We start from the raw sequence: 18,768 nt of genomic DNA, 5'->3' as shown, positions 1-18,768 counted from the left end.
GAAACTTATTATATTTCTAATTATTTTTTAAGTCTTAACTAATTTAAAAAGATAATTATATAATAAATTTTGACATAAAATATAAGTAGAAAACATGGTAAATTTTGACTAATCCAAAATTTGTAAGCATTGACTAATTTAAATTTGCATGTCTCGATTAATCTAATAAAAAATATTTTATATAAGTGTTGATGATATAGCATACACCTATATATTACATGTATATATTATGTATAATGTATCTTTTAAAAAATTTATTTTTTAATAATTTATAAGTTACCATTTTATAACCTACAGTATATATTCAAAAAATTGTAATTTTTTTTATAATAGTTTTAGTATTTTATTATGAATATTTGGTTTTTAAATAATTTATTTTTATTACTTTTTATATTTATTTTTTTAATAGTTAAATATTTTATTGTTAAAATTTAAAATAATTTTTATTAAAAAATTAAATAAACTCTTGAGCTTAAAAAATAAATTTGACCCAGGAGAAAAAAAATCAATTTAGTTCATTAGTCATGTCATCAGCTACGATATTAGTCACTGTGGACTGTTACATCAACACTATGGATCGCTGTGTCAGTACCATGAATTATCACGTCAACACCATAATAATCAACTACGAAAAACGTTGATCAAATGGTCGGGTCTATTTTCTTTATTGTGGGCCATATTAAGAGAGAGAAAATAAGACAAGAACCACATTGATTTTTTTAAAAAAGTAGAGGGACCTATGATGCTTTTTTTATATTTTTCTTTTAATCATTGTTTGTGTTTTAAAATAGGATTCGCCTTAATAAAAAAAAAAGAGATTCACCTTAATTATTTTAAATTAAATATTTATATTTTTTCTTTTTATAAAAAACAATAATTTTAAAAATCTTGATTTAAATGTAAAGATAAAATTGAGTTTAGAATCGATTATATATGAAAAATATCAACATTAAATCATATGTTTCAATTTTTAAAACGTTGTGAATATAAATTTAAGCTTAATTTATATGAAACCCAACCCTCCGCCATCAAATTGTCAGCCTAAATATTTTCGACTCAGTTTATCTCAAGATAATTTCTTTGATTGTTACATTCTATTGATTGATCTTAGTAATATTATCATCCCATTTAAAAAAAAGGATTAATCAGCCTAAATTCCTCACCCAAAGGATACGTCTTCTACTGTTGGGTCAACAAATCTACTGTTGGGTCAACAAAACGACAGCCCATCCTTAAACCGAAAATGGGCATTTCATAAGCCGATGTAAAGCCAACTCTGCGTCAACCGGCTCCTGGGATAAGAATAAAGGAAGAAGGTTGGAGACTGGATAACAACGGCTGAAGCTTCATTCCTATAAGGGAAAAAAAATCAACTCATCGAAGATGTTAAAAATATGTTTAATATTCTTTAGTAATTTAACTTTGACTCTTACACGAACAGAGCAACCTTAAAGAATTGTAGTTATTTTTTAAGGTTTCGGGTTCGAGCAACAGGAATACCATAGATGTAAGCGTTCAATGTCAAATAGTTGAGAATTATCTTTGAACATATATTACCTCGTACTTATCCCAATTAATAAAAAAAAACTTTAACTCTTCTAATATAATTTAACTCATCAAATCAAATGATTTTGATGATAAAAGAAAATATTATTTTTCATAGAAATTATAGATTTAAGAAATTGCATCTACAAGACGTATATATTATCGATTGATTAACACAATTCTGAACATATATTAATTATAATCACCTTAAACTAATGAAAAAAATCTTTACTATTTTTTCTTCACAATTTGGATCCCTCTGAGTTTCAACGGCCCATCTACATATTTTAGTTATTGTTTAATCTCATTTAAAAATATTTACAAAAATTTGTTTCAACGTATTTTTATATAGGGTAAGCCAGATTACATACGCTTGCAGGTTGCGGAGAATAACAGACTTGGCCGACAATTCCATTCGAAGCTGGTGGCTTGCATTTCAGTCATCGGTAGAACCTCCAAGAAAAGGAAATCTTTGTAGTGGTTGTGATGTAACTCCTAAGAGAGAGCTTCCGTGGTTGAAACAGGTATATGATATTTCAACTCACATGCAGAGGTTGATGAAAACATCATTAAGCAATCAAGTAGCGGGAATAGCAGAATGGAAGACGCCCCACCTCACTGTTCTAGGTCTGTTTGGTCTGCTGAACATAGTGACCTAGCTGTAGTTTAAACAGTGACTATGTTTTCCAAATCTATCACAAACCGTTGGGCAGCACACCTGATAATTCCAGCATGCTCTTCCTTTTGTGATTAAAGAGACTTACTCTGGTTTCTTGTTGAGAAAGTATACGGTATCCATAAACTAGAGCTTCCTGCTTACGAGTCAACAATGGACCGGCAAAATGAAGACGAGAACCATCCGTTTAGAAGCTCATATCTGCAGTAGATGCATCCGATATACAAGTTTCATCCGAATCGGAAAAAGTAAATTATACGGCGCCACCCAAAATCTTGGGTATTGCACACTATTGAAAGAGAATTGAAAGCATCTATTAAGATAACAACTAAGCTGTAACATTTTAACACGTATTGGCAACAAATGTTAGATTGGCTCAAATCATAGAATCTGGCATCTGCAACCTTTGGAATCTTGGGGCCCTTCAGACCATCTATCCAATGATGGGTTTATAGGACCACGTGTTCTGTTGACAGAATAAACACAAGCATTAGAGGGAAAAACAACTTTATCAAAATAAAAAAGATACAAGAATAATTCAAGTTGTTGCAATTACACTGGGAGTAGCGGATCTGGTCTCGTCTCCAAGCTAAGCAGCATCCTGAGAGGGGGAAAAGGAGAGATTAATTCCGATCGAACCGGTTATCATACAACTTTTGTGCGATAAACATATCTTGTAACGATAGATGATAATAGTTTATATTCAAGTTTTTGCAATTTGTCCGTTCTCTCCAGCCATCTCGTCCTGGAAAAAGAAAAAATACATGAAAAGAGAGAAAAAAACATGCTAAACTGTAAATGGTGACTTTTCTGCACACAGAAACTTTTTGAATCACTAAGGTATGACATTGCTCAAAGTAAAGGAAATCTTGTATTTAACTATTAAAATCATCTACCTAAGAAAGCTGTAAATATGGGCAAAAATGGGACACGAGAAAGCTACATCTGTGAGCTGAATACCAACAACTCCATCCATACCAAGTCGACTAGTCTATGAAGTGTGAATGGATAAGATAACCCGAGGCATATAGCAGCATTCTACATGGGTTTTATGCGGTGCAAATGCACAACATCGCTAAAAGCTTGTTTATTTAGCTGATGCTAAGCATATGACTAATCAAGGTGAAGCTTAACAAGAGCAGCAAGCCAAATCCAAATGCAAATGCAAAAAAACTCTCTTCCATAACAAAGGGAACCAACAAGCCCTTTTAATGCCGAATATAACCTTAATTCTTCAAAATAAAATATGAGCAGCAACCAATACTACAAAGTTCATCTTATGGTTGCCAAAAACACTAACCCAAAACCATTTCATCACTGAATTTAAGTGAAAAGGAGAAAAGAAAAAGTTTAGGAACATCAAGAACTTCATCCTGCCACTAATAAAGCCTTCCTAAACATCAGTATAACCTGATGAATACGGCATCTGCAACATCCCTGGCAGATTTTTGCGAGTCCAATAAAACTACAGTTCTGCAAAAAAAAAAGTTACAGTAGTCCAAAATAGCATAAAAAAAAGGATCAAAAGCTATCAAATTGGGATCTCACGTAAGTAGTAAGAGAACTATTAACCACTCATGGTACTAATTGCAAGGTAGGAGACTTGGATTCCACAATGAAAGTACTTGAAGTTTATTTGGACTTTGACTCTACCATGAACTATTTTCCTCCTATTAAATTGAGGAAACCAGAATATTAGTGGAAAAGGAAACAAAATGAAAAAGCAAAAGCTAACCTGGAGAAACATGGATTCTTGTTCGAAACGCTTGAGTTCTGCTAGAATCCGATGCTTCCCTCTGGTATCAGCTGCTGAAGCAGATGGTTTCTGTTCATCCGATGACGAAGCCGTTTCTGCTTCCATTGTTACTCACCTGACATAGCTTGAGAGATTCTCATTTCATTTTGAATTTTCAATTGCACTAAAGCAACTCCTTTAAACCTTCAGATCTGTTAGTTATTACAAAGCTGTGATCTTTTAATTGCTTGCTCTCTGTTTTTATTACATTACGGAAACGGAAACGGAAACGGAAACGAGTAAACGACTTTTCTTCCTTAAGAAAGCCGTTCTGATTTCCTAAAAAAAAAATATAGGTATAAAAATAAATGTTCAAATTATATCTTTTTACATAATATGTGTTTAAAGTATTTTTCCTTTTATCTAGATGTTTGATATTATAAACGTTATTCCTATAGGTATTTCGATGTTAAAGGCTATTAAAAACACCTGTTAAGTTATATGTGTCACAATCATGTAATTTTAAAAATTTATTTAAAAAAACTTAAAAATATTTTATATACAAAAAAAACTTAAACTCTTAAACTCTCTTATTTTAATCCTATTTACTCTAACCACTAGTCAACTCCGACCACCCATTCGCCAACGACAGACCACCCATACGTTGTCGACCACCCGCTAACCGGTTACAACTCTTAATATCATCTCAAAACTTAAAATTTCTAAATTCCTAATTTTCCTAATCCTTAAAATCCCAAATACTTAATCCCTTAAATTCATTTGATCGATTGTGATAATCGGTTATTTAATTGACTATGAAAGCCGACTCCTCGACCATTTGACGTCTGACAATTTGAATTTTGGTCGATAGAGCAGGGGAGGGATAGCATGCGTTTATTTAATAATATTTTTATTTTTTAAAAATAAATATTTCAAAATTATAGGTTTGTGACACATGTCACTTAATGGGTTTTTTAACGACTGTTAACACTTAGGTACATAAACTTGTAACGTTTATAACTTTAGGCACCTGAATGGGTCGAAAAATACTTTAGGCACCTATTTAGAAAAATGATATAATTTTGACACTTATTTTATATTTAAAAAAACTATAAATAAAATAGGGCATTTAGTACCTAAAATATCAATTTTGGTCCGTTTTAATACCTAAACTTTTAATTTTTGTTCAAAATCATATCTAAAGTTTGGGTACTAAAACGGATCAAAATTAAGTGTAAGTATTACATGCGTTAAGTTTTTAATAGTGAGTACTAAAATGAAACAAAAACTAAACATTAGATATGATTTAAAAAAAAAATTTAGGTATTACAACGAATAAATATTAATAGTTTAAATACTAAATACGTAGTTTATCTAATAAAATAATATTTCGCTTACCTTATCTTATTCCTAGTAACCCACTACGATAATTCAATCATTCCTATTTTTTCCCTAATACCCAAACGTTGAACTGTGCTTACCAATCGCAATTTAGTGTATGAACACGCCGAGAAATCGTAGTAGGCGGCCAACCCAGAAAGATGCCCTTTCGTGGTTCGTGGTTCGTGATAGGCGAAATGGGTCCATCCCTGTTTGGGAAGTTGCCCTTTCAATGCTGTCTATTTCTATTATCCTATGCATTCAGCCACATTTTTCATTCCCTTCGTCTCATTCTCTTGTCTGTCTCAGTAGTCAACCCATTGCATTTTTTTTATATACTATATAAATAGTCACTAATATATGATAAATTGATCGCTTGTTAACCATTGTTATTAAAGGTAACATAATGTTAATGCGGCTTGTTAAATCATCTATCTGGCACCGTTTGCCCATGTGGGACAACCATGTTGGCCAATTTGACTCCCCTTTATCTCAATACCTAAAAGAACCCTAATTTACCGTAACTTTTGAAGCTTCTGCTTTTATCGGACCACCTCTTAAACAAGCAGCAGAGAATATCAAACTGGAGAAAAAGCCACCACTTGATCTGTCAAGAGTGAGGTTAACACTGCAATAGAGAAAAGGTCGACCGAAGACAGTAGCTTCCCGTTGCATGACTGGGATTAGAACCTATTGTTAAATTTGAATATTCGCTAAAGTTTTAGTTATCACATGGAGAGTACACTTAAGGATGCAATCTTAATTCACTTACGAACATGAAAAATATTTTTAGACATCCAAAACTCCCATGCAAATTAAACAAGTAAAAGAGAACCATTACTTCCTCTGAAAAGTATATAAAAAAAATTGTCCCTCTCTTAACTTAGATAATAACTCATTTTTCTTTTGCTGGAATTAATCAAACAACTCAAGGAAATGAATTGCACACACAAAAACAATGAACCCCATTTGTGTCATTTGCGAAAAAATGAAGAGATAGAAGCAGTAGAGAGATAATAAGAAGATAGCTATGGTTAATAAGCAGACCTTCTGAGTGGTGAGGTCACATGTGAATTACGCCAGAGGGTAGTGATGAAGTTGGAGATCTTCGCAGTGGTAAGGTCACTCTTGACGGACCAGTTGGCGTTTTTTTCTCCGTTTTGGTCTTCTCTGCTTGTTTCAGAGGTGGTCTAGTAGAAGTAGAAGCAGCAAAAGCCGCGATAAATTAGGATTTTTTAGGGATTAAGATAGAGCAGATTGGGGAGTCAAACCAGTCAATACGATATTCCCATGCGGTCAAACTGTGCCAGATAAACGATTTAACATGCCATATCAGTATTATGTGACCTTCAATAAAAGTTGATAACGGTGAGTGACTAATTTTTTTATAAATCGATAATATTAGTGATCAATTTATTATAAATTGATAATATTAAACTTATTATTTTCAAAACTTCTGTGAAAAAAATGAAATCTTATTTGAACATTAGTGATCATTTGTATAATTTACTCTTTTTTTTTCTGTTTTCACCAGCATCGCCGTGTATAAGGTAGATTTATTGTGAATTCTTTAGTACTTGTATGACTAATGCAATAAGCCAATAACTGCTAATGTAGGAATGCGACAGATGATACCGTGGAGGTGTTAGAGTAGCTAGTTACGTGCAGTGGTTATATTGAGAATTGTGCAATAAGCATCTAAGAGGTTTTAATATTTTTGTGGTTTAGATTCATCCATACATTTTAAACGAGTAAATTATTCAAGTGTACGTTTTTTATTGAGATGTGAGTCAAGTCTTATTCGAAGTTTTTAGCTATTGAGAGTCTTTTAGATATACATTCATGATACGAGAATAACCCATGTATCATCTAAATATCTATGTTAGTAAGCTAGAGGAGTGTAACTCCCATGATGCATGTATGATCTCAGAATACATCATAATACCTGTTTGAAGTACGTGATCTGTGATTGTGGAGAAGTATTGGATAGACAATATTGTTTCTCTAACTATACTTGAAGGGATACTTATGTTATAAATACATATGTTATAAATACATGTCGTATATATAATATAGTTAGTTTTGTGACACTAAGCCTAGTAGTTCATTGTTCAAAATGCGTCTCCATTCATAAGTTACATATTTTAAGGATCAGAATGAGACAATGATATCATCGAAAGAGTCTCAATAAAAGTATTAGATTACAATAACGGCGGCTTTAGTACACATGTAAACGTTATAATTCGTATTATAATATTTTATTCATGCATTGAATTTTCAAATAATGAGCTTCGCTATTATAAAATGTTATGATGTTTATATCTTATGCAACTGTTTTTTAAATGTTAAGCAAATAATTTTGAAGAAAAATTCTTCGAATTTGAGACGATTTGAATTAGGGTATTACAACTAATGTGTTGGTAGCCAATAACTACCCAGTAAGCTGCGGTGAAACTAGCTACACCAGAATAACATATCCCCCAGGAGTTCTTATTGTTTTGCATGGTATGGTGGGGAACCTGAAAACTGATATTGTCGAAGAGTTCTTACTTGGAAAAAATACTATTTCATTCAGTCACTGTTTGTGGGTAGTATTATATTTTTGCTGCTTTCGACAAACTTTTTATTGTATATACGAGTAAGACCCCATTTTCAAAGAATCATTGTGAACTTGAGATGATATTGAGAACAAGACAAAAGCTAAAACAGAAAAAAATATGGGGAAAGGGTCAGAACTAAGAATTTATTATAGCGAGGTTAAAATATTTTTTTATTTTCCATAAATATAAATTTTTTAATTAAGAGGGACCTGACAATTTTTATTTATTTATTTTTAAATATATATATTTTTATTTTAATTAATAATTAAAAATACAATCGACGGGGCCAATGCTCCGCTGCCCTCCTCTAGTTCCGCCCGGAAATTGGAATCTTCAACATTGAAATGAACAGTGATTCTACCCATTTTCAGGATGGAGCTAATAATGAAAGTAGGCCTTGGATTGGATTACTCAATTTAATGGTAATAGGCCATTGGCCCATGGTCTTTGAGGTTTCGTCTTCGAAGGCCCAAACTATGCAAAAAAAATTTGATTGTTATAATTAAAGTTAAACAAAACTTGATTTAATTAGAAATAATTTTTTTATTTTAATCACATAAATCACATCTCTTACAAAATTAACAGTTTTCCTTGTATGTCATTCTCACCACTAACAAGGAAGAAAAGTATATGAATTTTGGACAAATGAAACGAAAAGAAGGGAACACGTATTGGATTGGAAACATGAGGAGCGTATGAGTCGAAGAAGTTACGAACTATTATCGCGACCAAAAAAACAGATATTCATCTTCAGCTGATTTACAGTTCTTATTTCTCAACGTTTTAGCCATTAATTTCTAATCACAGTCAGAAACACAATTCAAGCCAAGTAACAAACAAAAAATTAGAGAAAAAATTGTCTTAGAATCCACTAGGGAACAGAGTCCGGTCCAAATCCTGTGGCTGTGATGTCCGTTTCCCTTAACTCGAATCAAGTCTCAACCAAAGTTGCTGAAAACCAGACAATGAAAGAGTAAAACCAGCTATACCCCAAAAAGGGCAAAATCTTTGGTCCAATCTCAACCAAAAAAGATATTTGCTCAAAGTTTTCAAGTAAAGATTTCATCTTTTTGGTTTGTGGGTTGTTTTTGCTTGCTCAATTCATGGCTTCTTCCCTGCTCGGCGGAGCTGAAAGCTTCACTCTCATCAGAGGGGTAACCCCAAAAAGGATTGCTTTTTTAGGGTCAGGTTTTCACGGGAAACACTTATCAATCTGGGTTTTATATCTAGTACTAGAATCTCCAGGCCGTTAACAACGATGACCCCAAAGTGCAGCTTATCAGCATCAAGGCCTGCTTCACAGCCAAGATTCATATAACACAAAAAGGAGGCTTTTTGGTTCTACAGGTTCCTGTCAATCATTTATGACGATGTGATAAACCCTGGTCATTGGACTGAAGACATGAGGGATGATGCACTTGAGCCGGCTGATCTCAACAACAGGAACATGATTGTTGTAGATGGTGGTGGTGGAACTGGTTTCACTACTTTGGGTATCGTTAAGCATGTGGATGCTAAGAATGTTACAATTCTCGACCAATCTCCGCACCAACTCGCCAAGGCTAAGCAGAAGGAGCCCCTCAAGGAGTGCAAGATAATTGAAGGTGATGCCGAAGATCTCCCCTTCCCTACTGATTATGCTGATAGATATGTCTCTGCTGGCAGGTTAGTTTTTTCCGAACTATTTGTCTGCTTGAAATGCACTTCATATGTCTTCACTCTTCACAATAAGATGTAAAATTCTGATTTCTTGTGGTTGGATTACGTCCTTTGTTAATTGTCATGCATGATGGTAAAATTGCTGGCCGGTTTGCATGGATGATATGGAGGAGATGGTAACTTGGTTATGTTTGTTCAGCATAGAGTACTGGCCAGACCCATAGCGAGGCATCAAGGAAGCATACAGGGTGTTGAAACTAAAAGGAAAAGCTTGTCTAATTGGTCCTGTGTACCCTACATTTTGGTTGTCTCACTTCTTTGTGGATGTTTGGATGCTTTTTCCCAAGGAGGAAGAGTACATTGAGTGGTTCGAAAAGGCTGGATTTAAGGATGTTAAACTCAAAAGGATTGGCCCTAAATGTTATCGAGGAGTTCGCAGACACGGTTTGATCATGGGATGCTCCGTAACCGGTGTTAAACCTGCATCCGGGGACTCTCCTTTGCAGGTAATCACTCTCATATGATCATTGTCCCACTGCATGCATCATTTATCTCGATGCATCTACCCACAATATAGATTAAATTTATTAACTTTGCATTCTTAGTATAATACTTTTATATTGCAGGCATTCAGAAATTTTATTGGCTAAATACTTTGGAGGTATTAAAACTATGAATTAGCCAAGACATCTCGCGACACATTCTTCTTTAGAGAATTGGTCCCATGGTGATATCGAGATTGTAGATTGATGCATACTTCATCACTGAACTTTTCTGTCCCAATCAGTACTTTCACATGTGAGTCATCAACAATTTTATAGAATATAAATAATTACAAGCCTTGAATACAGCAGCATATCTCAATTATGCTCAGATGCTGTATGATTTAGATTACAAAGCTCTTATGCAGCATAAACACCATTTTTGGGGAAAAATCTTTCATGCATAAACTAGATGAAAATGGTATGCACACTGAAGGGGTCTGTTAATTAACTTGAGATAAATACATGCTTAATTGATCCCTGAAGTGAATTGAGGAAAAGAAAAAAGAGGAAGAACAGTTTTCCTATAAGTTAGTCACCCCCACACACAATGAAATCGACCTGTCTTATTTTATGTTTGAAATGAGCACTGAGATTGCCATGATGTTGGGGACTTTCCTTTACGAGTTCATATTATTAATTTGTGTCTTTGGTTGCTAAGCTTTCTATTCGCTAAACTCTAAAAGTTTCTATGGAAGAAAAAAATCTTAATTAAAATAGGCTTTTACAGTTAATGCCTTGAGCAATAGGGTAAAAAGATGCCTTTTTTTAATATAATATATATTTAGGATTAAGCCGTGCAAGTATCAGCTTCATGTGTTCATTTGTAGTGCATTTTTTTTTTTGAAGGATTGTAGTGCAAATATTAATATCGAGGGAAGATGGGATTTTACAGCAGATGGTAAAAGAAAAGGAGAAAAAAGGGGAAAAAGGCATAAAAAGGAGGGCTGGTAATTATTAGGAGTGGAAGGGCAAAAGTAAGGTTTGTTAGAGATGAGATTCCCTTATGGAAGGTGACATATGCAAGTGGCATTGAGAGAGGACAAAGGGGAGAATAGAAGAGAAGCTTTTGGTTTGTCTGATTGTGTACCAGGGGGAGAGATTTTAAATTAAAAAAAGAGGTAGTCTTTTTTAGTAGGCAAATGGGATGTATATTGTACCTTAAGCCGGCAACTCTCACATATACTTTCTAAAAGCTTGGGGGATATACCCATAAGCACTGCACTTCTACTTTCATTAATCCCAAGGCTCCCTTCTCTTGGTCTTTCTTTCTGTTTTAGCTTGAATATTATTACATGGATTATCAGAATCTTTTTTCTTTTAATAGCTAGTTAAAGAGGAATGTGGCATTGTATTCCATTGATTCCCAAAAGATTGCCTCATAAGCCATTTGTTACCTAACAATAGTTTAACTCAATTAGGCATTTGTAGTATTTCAATTTGAGTTGCATTTGTGACTCGATCAAGCTTTACACTTGGTAAATATTTTCTTGATTCTTATGCTTTGATTTCATTCAAATGTTTTCTTGGTCAAACTTAACACCTGGTAATTATATGGACGTGATATGTATCTATAAGAAGTAACTAACGATACATTATTTACTATAATAAAAAAGTTAGTCCAAATTAAAGTGACATAATACTGTTAAAGTTAATTGGGGATCAATTAGAATATAAAAAATATAAGTAGATACCTAAATAACTAATTTCTAATTGATTACAGGCTGACTAGAGATTAAGATTAATGTGCAAAATTTATTTGATAGGGTTATGATCTTTAAATTATGACATACCATCTTATAACATATGAGTTGTAAAAAGTACAAATTTGAGATTAACGTAATGATTCAAAGTTTTTAATTTATTGCTGGATTCAGGTATATTCTCACATTTAATTGAGTGTTATTGATGATTTGACATGGTATATCTTACATCATTAGGTTGTGTACATTTTGTTGAAGCGTAGCAAACGGATTGGGTTTGGTATGCCATTCAGTCAAAGAAAGTTGTATGACCGTAATATGATGAAGGTTAAGCTGGCAGCCAAAAGCTGTAGAAATGGGGAGGTGCACAGAAATTGATAAAGGATCGAAAACAAAAGGAAGTAGTTGACTGAAATGTTGGGGTCGTTCTGCGGTGCGGCGCCTAAAAAACGGCTAATATACGGCGTGACCGGTTAAACAAGTGACCGGTTAAAATTTAGACCGGTTATGTTATATTATTTAACCGGAAATATTATAAAGTACAATAACATACTAGGTAGCGCTTATATAATGTAATAGGTAGCGCTTATATTTACCTATTTTATAAGTAAACCGGTATATTTATACCGATAGCATTGTAAATTTACCTATTACATTATATTATATTGAAAGTGTCCATACTTTTTATAAAAAGGATCGATACTTTAACAGTGTTTCATGTTTTCCACCTACAATATTGATTTAATAATTTCATTTGCACAAAAAATTATTTGATTGTTTTGATATTTTATAAAATATTATTTAGAATTTTTAATTTAATAATAATATATACCGTAACATAAAAAATAAATCATTAGACGCCTATAATTACTAAATTAATATCTTAAAACTCACTCAAAAGATAACCTTAAATTAATGTTTTCCACAGTGAAAAAAGTATGGACACTTTTATAAAAAGGATAGACACTTTACAATATAACCACTACCTATTGCTTGGCATCATATGAGATTTGGATTTTGATTTCCTTTTGCTTGGCACCATATGAGCTTTGGATTTTGATGAGCATCGGAAGTATTTCAGACTTATGATTTGGGTGGTACTCAACTTATGATTTTAGTTGCTATTTGTTACATTTCTTGTATACCACCCAGATCATACGCCCGAAACGTTTCTGACGCTTTAAAGTTGACCAAAAAATAAAATGGTCGGGATTTCCCTCGCGTTTATACGTTGGAAAAAAAACAATGGAAATTAGGAATAATCATGATAACATGCATATTGGCTTGGGCTAATATTTAGTGGAGCCGAAATATATATTGAAATTCAAACTCAAATTGAAATTTAAATTCAAACTCCAATTACATATGAAATGATTTGAAATGCAGTGTTAAATTGAACATGAAAATTGCATAATTGATTCATACTGTTCAAGTAACATGCTTTATGAACCATCAAGCTAAAAGACAATATTGATTGAGTTCAAAGCTGAGTTGTGAGTTGATGGAGTTGTCACACTTGTCACATGGTTGGAATAAAGTACTCACATGCGAGATAGATACCTATTACATTATATAAACGATACCTATTACATTATATAAGGGCTACCTATTACATCATATGTTTACCTATTATATTGTGTCCATACTTTTTATAAAAAGGATCGATACTTTTTTTAAAACTTATGTAATTTATGTTTCAATTTTTTTAACAGTGTTTCATGTTTTCCACCTACAATATTGATTTAATAATTTCATTTGCACAAAAAATTATTTGATTGTTTTTATATTTTATAAAATATTATTTAGAATTTTTAATTTAATAATAATATATACCGTAACGTAAAAAATAAATCATTAGACGCCTATAATTACTAAATTAATATCTTAAAACTCACTCAAAAGATAACCTTAAATTAATGTTTTCCACAGTGAAAAAAGTATGGACACTTTTATAAAAAGGATAGACACTTTACAATATAACCACTACCTATTACATTATATAAACGATACCTATTACATTATATAAGGGCTACCTATTACATCATATGTTTACCTATTTTATTGAAAGTGTCCATACTTTTTATAAAAGGATCGATACTTTTTTTAAAACTTATGTAATTTATGTTTCAATTTTTTTAACAGTGTTTCATGTTTTCCACCTACAATATTGATTTAATAATTTCATTTGCACAAAAATTATTTGATTGTTTTTATATTTTATAAAATATTATTTAGAATTTTTAATTTAATAATAATATATACCGTAACGTAAAAATAAATCATTAGACGCCTATAATTACTAAATTAATATCTTAAAACTCACTCAAAAGATAACCTTAAATTAATGTTTTCCACAGTGAAAAAAGTATGGACACTTTTATAAAAAGGATAGACACTTTACAATATAACCCTACCTATTACATTATATAACGATACCTATTACATTATATAAGGGCTACCTATTACATATGTTTACCTATTTATTGAAAGTGTCCATACTTTTTATAAAAAGGATCGATACTTTTTTTAAAACTTATGTAATTTATGTTTCATTTTTTTAACAGTGTTTCATGTTTTCCACCTACAATATTGATTTAATAATTTCATTTGCACAAAAAATTATTGATTGTTTTTTTTATTTTATAAAATATTATTTAGAATTTTTAATTTAATAATAATATATACCGTAACGTAAAAAATAAATCATTAGACGCCTATAATTACTAAATTAATATCTTAAAACTCACTCAAAAGATAACCTTAAATTAATGTTTTCCACAGTGAAAAAAGTATGGACACTTTTATAAAAAGGATAGACACTTTACAATATAACCACTACCTATTACATTATATAAACGATACCTATTACATTATATAAGGGCTACCTATTACATCATATGTTTACCTATTTTATTGAAAGTGTCCATACTTTTTATAAAAAGGATCGATACTTTTTTAAAACTTATGTAATTTATGTTTCAATTTTTTTAACAGTGTACTGCGAATTTAAAATGATAATATACTTGTAGTTATTGTACATACCTAAATATGTACTGCGAATTTAATGTTGTACCCACCCTTTAACTACAGAAACATGTTCAAAATGAACCTTCGTTTACATATCCATCAACTCCTGGAGCACTGAACTTGCACAACAAAATTTTTGCCATGGATAATACTGATGTAGACAATGTTAAGCCAACCGAGGAATGCCATGAAGTACATAATGTTGATGAATCTGACAGATTGGTTGGTCAGCTCTTCTGTTCACGTGATCAAGCTTGGCACTTTACAAGGGATTCGCACGGGAACATGGGTTTAGTGCACGTAAGGAACAACACGGCTTGACGTGGAAGGGAATGTGAAGACACAAGAATTTTGTTGTTCCAAAGAAGGGTTTCGAGTATCAAAAGTCAATACTGTTGATCGTCAACGTGCTCATACGCCAGTCACAAGAACAGGATGTAAGGCTAGAGTCGTAGTTACAGCAACAAATACAAACGATCAGTGGGTTATAAGTAAGTCTGATCAGAAACATAATCATGCATTGTGCACATCTGCTATGACACCATTTATGCGTTCTAATCGAGCTGTAAGTAAGGCTGATATCGATGAGGCAACAACATTGAAAGAGGTCGTGTTGGCACGTCACAAGTAATGAACTATTTAACGCAGCAGGCAGGGGGCTATCATAATGTTGGATTTACACATAAAGACCTCTACAATGCACTTCAAAGAGGTAAAGCAAAGGAAATCGTCGATGGGGATGTGAATGCGCTTATTGCCTACTTTGATTATAAGAAACATGATGATCCCGGGTTTTTTATGACATACTCGGTAGACGAATCGGGGCATTGTATAATCTTATTGGTCGGATTCTACATCGAGATCGGATTACACATGCTTCGGTGATGTAATTGCGTTCGACACAACGTACAAAGATAATTTGTATGGTCGACCAATTATGCCTATTGTTGGTGTCAATCATCACCATAACACAATTGTGTTTGCCACTGCCATAATCGCTGACGAAACGTCTCAATCTTTCGAGTGGGTGCTACAGAATTTTTTAGAAGCCATGATGAATAAATCACCTATTTCTGTTGTAACCGATGGGGATAGGGCAATGCAGAGGCTATCAAATCTGTTATCCCTTATGCTAAGCACAGATTATGTTCTTGGCATCTTTCTCGCAATGCACAAGCTAACATTGGTGAACCAAAGTTTACAGCAGCATTCTCAAAATGCATGGCTTCCTGGTGGACAACCAAGGAATTTGATATTCAATGGCGTTCGATTGTTTCAGAATTCAACGTCCAAAAGCATCCATGGGTGATTGAGAAGGGAAATACACGACACTTATGGGCACAAGCATATCTAACCGGTCATTTCTTTGCCAATATTCGCTCAACACAAAGGTGCGAGTCTATGAATGCTTCACTAGCTATTGCACTGAAACACAAGAAGACATATTTAGATGTTGTTCGTGCAATTGAAGATGGAATTAGTAGAATGCGTATGAACGAGTTGAAAGCGGATTACTTAAGTTCCCATACGAAGCCCTTCCAGATCACAAAACTGGTCGACCTTGAAAGCCATGCCGCTGCGATTTTTACCCGCGAATCTTTTCGTGTGTTCCAAGATGAACTTACGGGAGACATTGTACGGATTGAGGCAGAGATTAAGTCCTTATCAGATGAATGTCAACATTATATTTTGTCAAAGTACGCAGAAAAAATAGGAAATTTGAAATTAGTTTTGATTCTCGTACGAAAACTCTAATTTGCTCCTGCAAAAAATTCGAGACCGTTGGACTTCCGTGTCGCCATCAACTTCACATTTTGAAGCAATTGGACTACACATATTTGCCCGGGACTTTGATTCAAAGTAGGTGGACTAATGATGCGAAGGCTTCTGCACCCAGCTATGTTGATTTGAATGTGTCTCCAGAAGTGATGCAAATGGCAAGGTTCGCTGCTCTACGTTCAACGTCAAGTAGGTTATGCTACATTGCATCAAAGACAGACGAGTCTTTCAAAACCGCAAGAGATGAGATGAAAAAACTAATAGAAGAATTAGAAAACTCGTTTGGTTTGAATCATTCAGTCAACCAGAGCATTGTAGTAAACAATGTTCGTGACCCTCAACGAAAACAACGCAAGCGAAAAGAAGTGCCGAAGAACAAGGTCGAGAAGCAAATTAGGCGATGTGGGTACTGCAACGGTGAGGGGCATAACAAACTAACATGTCCTCAAGTCAAGCTTAGTTTGAGTACAAGCACACAGCCTACATCAACTGATTTTTTCGAAGACGGAATGGAATGACAACGATCTCCATATAATATATCGTAAGTATCAACATCACTCCTATTGTATGTACATATAAATTTTGAATGAAGGAAGAAAAACCGCGTTACTTCAATTACCGACACTTTTTTAAATGGTATGGACATAAAGTACCGACACAATATTATAAAGTGTCGATATAGGTTGTAGACCTATTCGCTCATAAAACCGGTATATTTATACCGGTTATATTACAAAATTATCTATTACATTATAATTATGGGTTCCGATGTATAAAATGTCGACACTTTTTAAATCGTATCGACACATTTTTCTTCCAATATGGACATAAAGTACCGACACAATATTAAAAAGTGTCGATATAGGTTGTAGACCTATTCGCGCATAAGACCGGTATATTTATACCGGTTATATTACAAAATTATCTATTACATTATAATTATGGGTTCCAATGTGTAAAATGTCGACACTTTTTTAAATTGTATCGACACATTTTTCTTCCAATGGACATAAAGTACCGACACAATATTAAAAAGTGTCGATATAGGTTGTAGACCTATTCGCGCATAAGACCGGTATATTTATACCGGTTATATTACAAAATTATCTATTTTATTATAATATGTTGAAAGTGTCCATACTTTTTATAAAAAGGATCGATACTTTTTTTAAAGATATGTAATTTATGTTTCAATATTTTTAAGTATGTTTCATGTTTTCCACCTACAATATTAATTTAATAATTTCATTTGCACAAAAAATTAGTTGATTGTGTTGATATTTATAAAATATAAGAATTTTTAATTTAACAATATATATACCGTAACGTAAAAAATTAATCATTAGACGCCTATAATTACTAAATTAATATCTTAAAACTCACTCAAAAGATAACCTTAATTAATGTTTTCCACAGTGAAAAAAGTATAGACACTTTTATAAAAAGGATAGATACTTTACAATATATTAAAAAAGTATAGACACTCAAATGTATATGTACACATAGAAGCAAATATGGAATAATTAATGAAAATATACATACAATATAATCACACCAAAATTTAAATACACAAGAATGTTCAATAATGTACCGACAAACAAAATTAATCCGATGAAAAGGGTTGTTTCTAACGAAGTCCGGAACATTAGAGGCCTTCAACAATTTTCCAAATACTCTCGTATGTTTCCGCCTTTTTCTGAGGACATACATAAATAATTTCAATTATCAAACTAATGAGGTGCAATTTTACTAACAATAAATTAAATTCGCATAAGCATGAATAAATTTGTGTCATACCTAGAGCTTTGTCGTTCGAATGGGAAGCAGCGTCAAAGGTATGTGGACATATGTAATTGTATTTCTATATAAACACATAAGTTGTTAAATAATCAATGTCTGAACACCTGTTCAACTGATCAGAACATATTGCATAAATGCAACCTACCGGATATAAATCATTTTTTCCGCTGAATCATCGACCAAAAGTGTATTTAGCTCGTTAAAATCTGGACACGCGTTCCAAACATCATTGAGATCTTTACAGTAGGTAACAGAATCGTATGTTTTGCATTTTTTTTGATCCTGTTCACAAACGTCGAAATAATATGTAGGAATCATAGAC

General features: G+C 32.8%; 1 long non-coding RNA gene and 1 pseudogene across 1 annotated transcript; one reads left to right on the top strand and one right to left on the bottom strand.

Moving 5' to 3' along the window:
* Window positions 1-1,805: 1,805 nt before the first annotated feature.
* LOC120165933 lies at window positions 1,806-3,780 on the bottom strand. The gene is made up of 2 exons (XR_005519872.1): window positions 2,778-3,780; window positions 1,806-2,687 (listed from the first exon to the last, which is right to left on the bottom strand). It is a non-coding gene; the product is annotated as an uncharacterized LOC120165933 (long non-coding RNA).
* A 5,244-nt stretch (window positions 3,781-9,024) lies between these two features.
* Window positions 9,025-10,260, top strand: LOC120165977 (annotated as a pseudogene).
* The last annotated feature ends 8,508 nt before the right edge of the window (window positions 10,261-18,768 follow it).

The sequence above is a fragment of the Hibiscus syriacus genome, unplaced genomic scaffold (genome assembly GCF_006381635.1).
Source record: "Hibiscus syriacus cultivar Baekdansim isolate YM2019G1 unplaced genomic scaffold, ASM638163v2 tig00111621_pilon, whole genome shotgun sequence".
Lineage (NCBI taxonomy): Eukaryota > Viridiplantae > Streptophyta > Magnoliopsida > Malvales > Malvaceae > Hibiscus > Hibiscus syriacus.
Note: the sequence above shows the minus strand (reverse complement) of the source record. Positions and strands in the feature narration are given on the sequence as shown.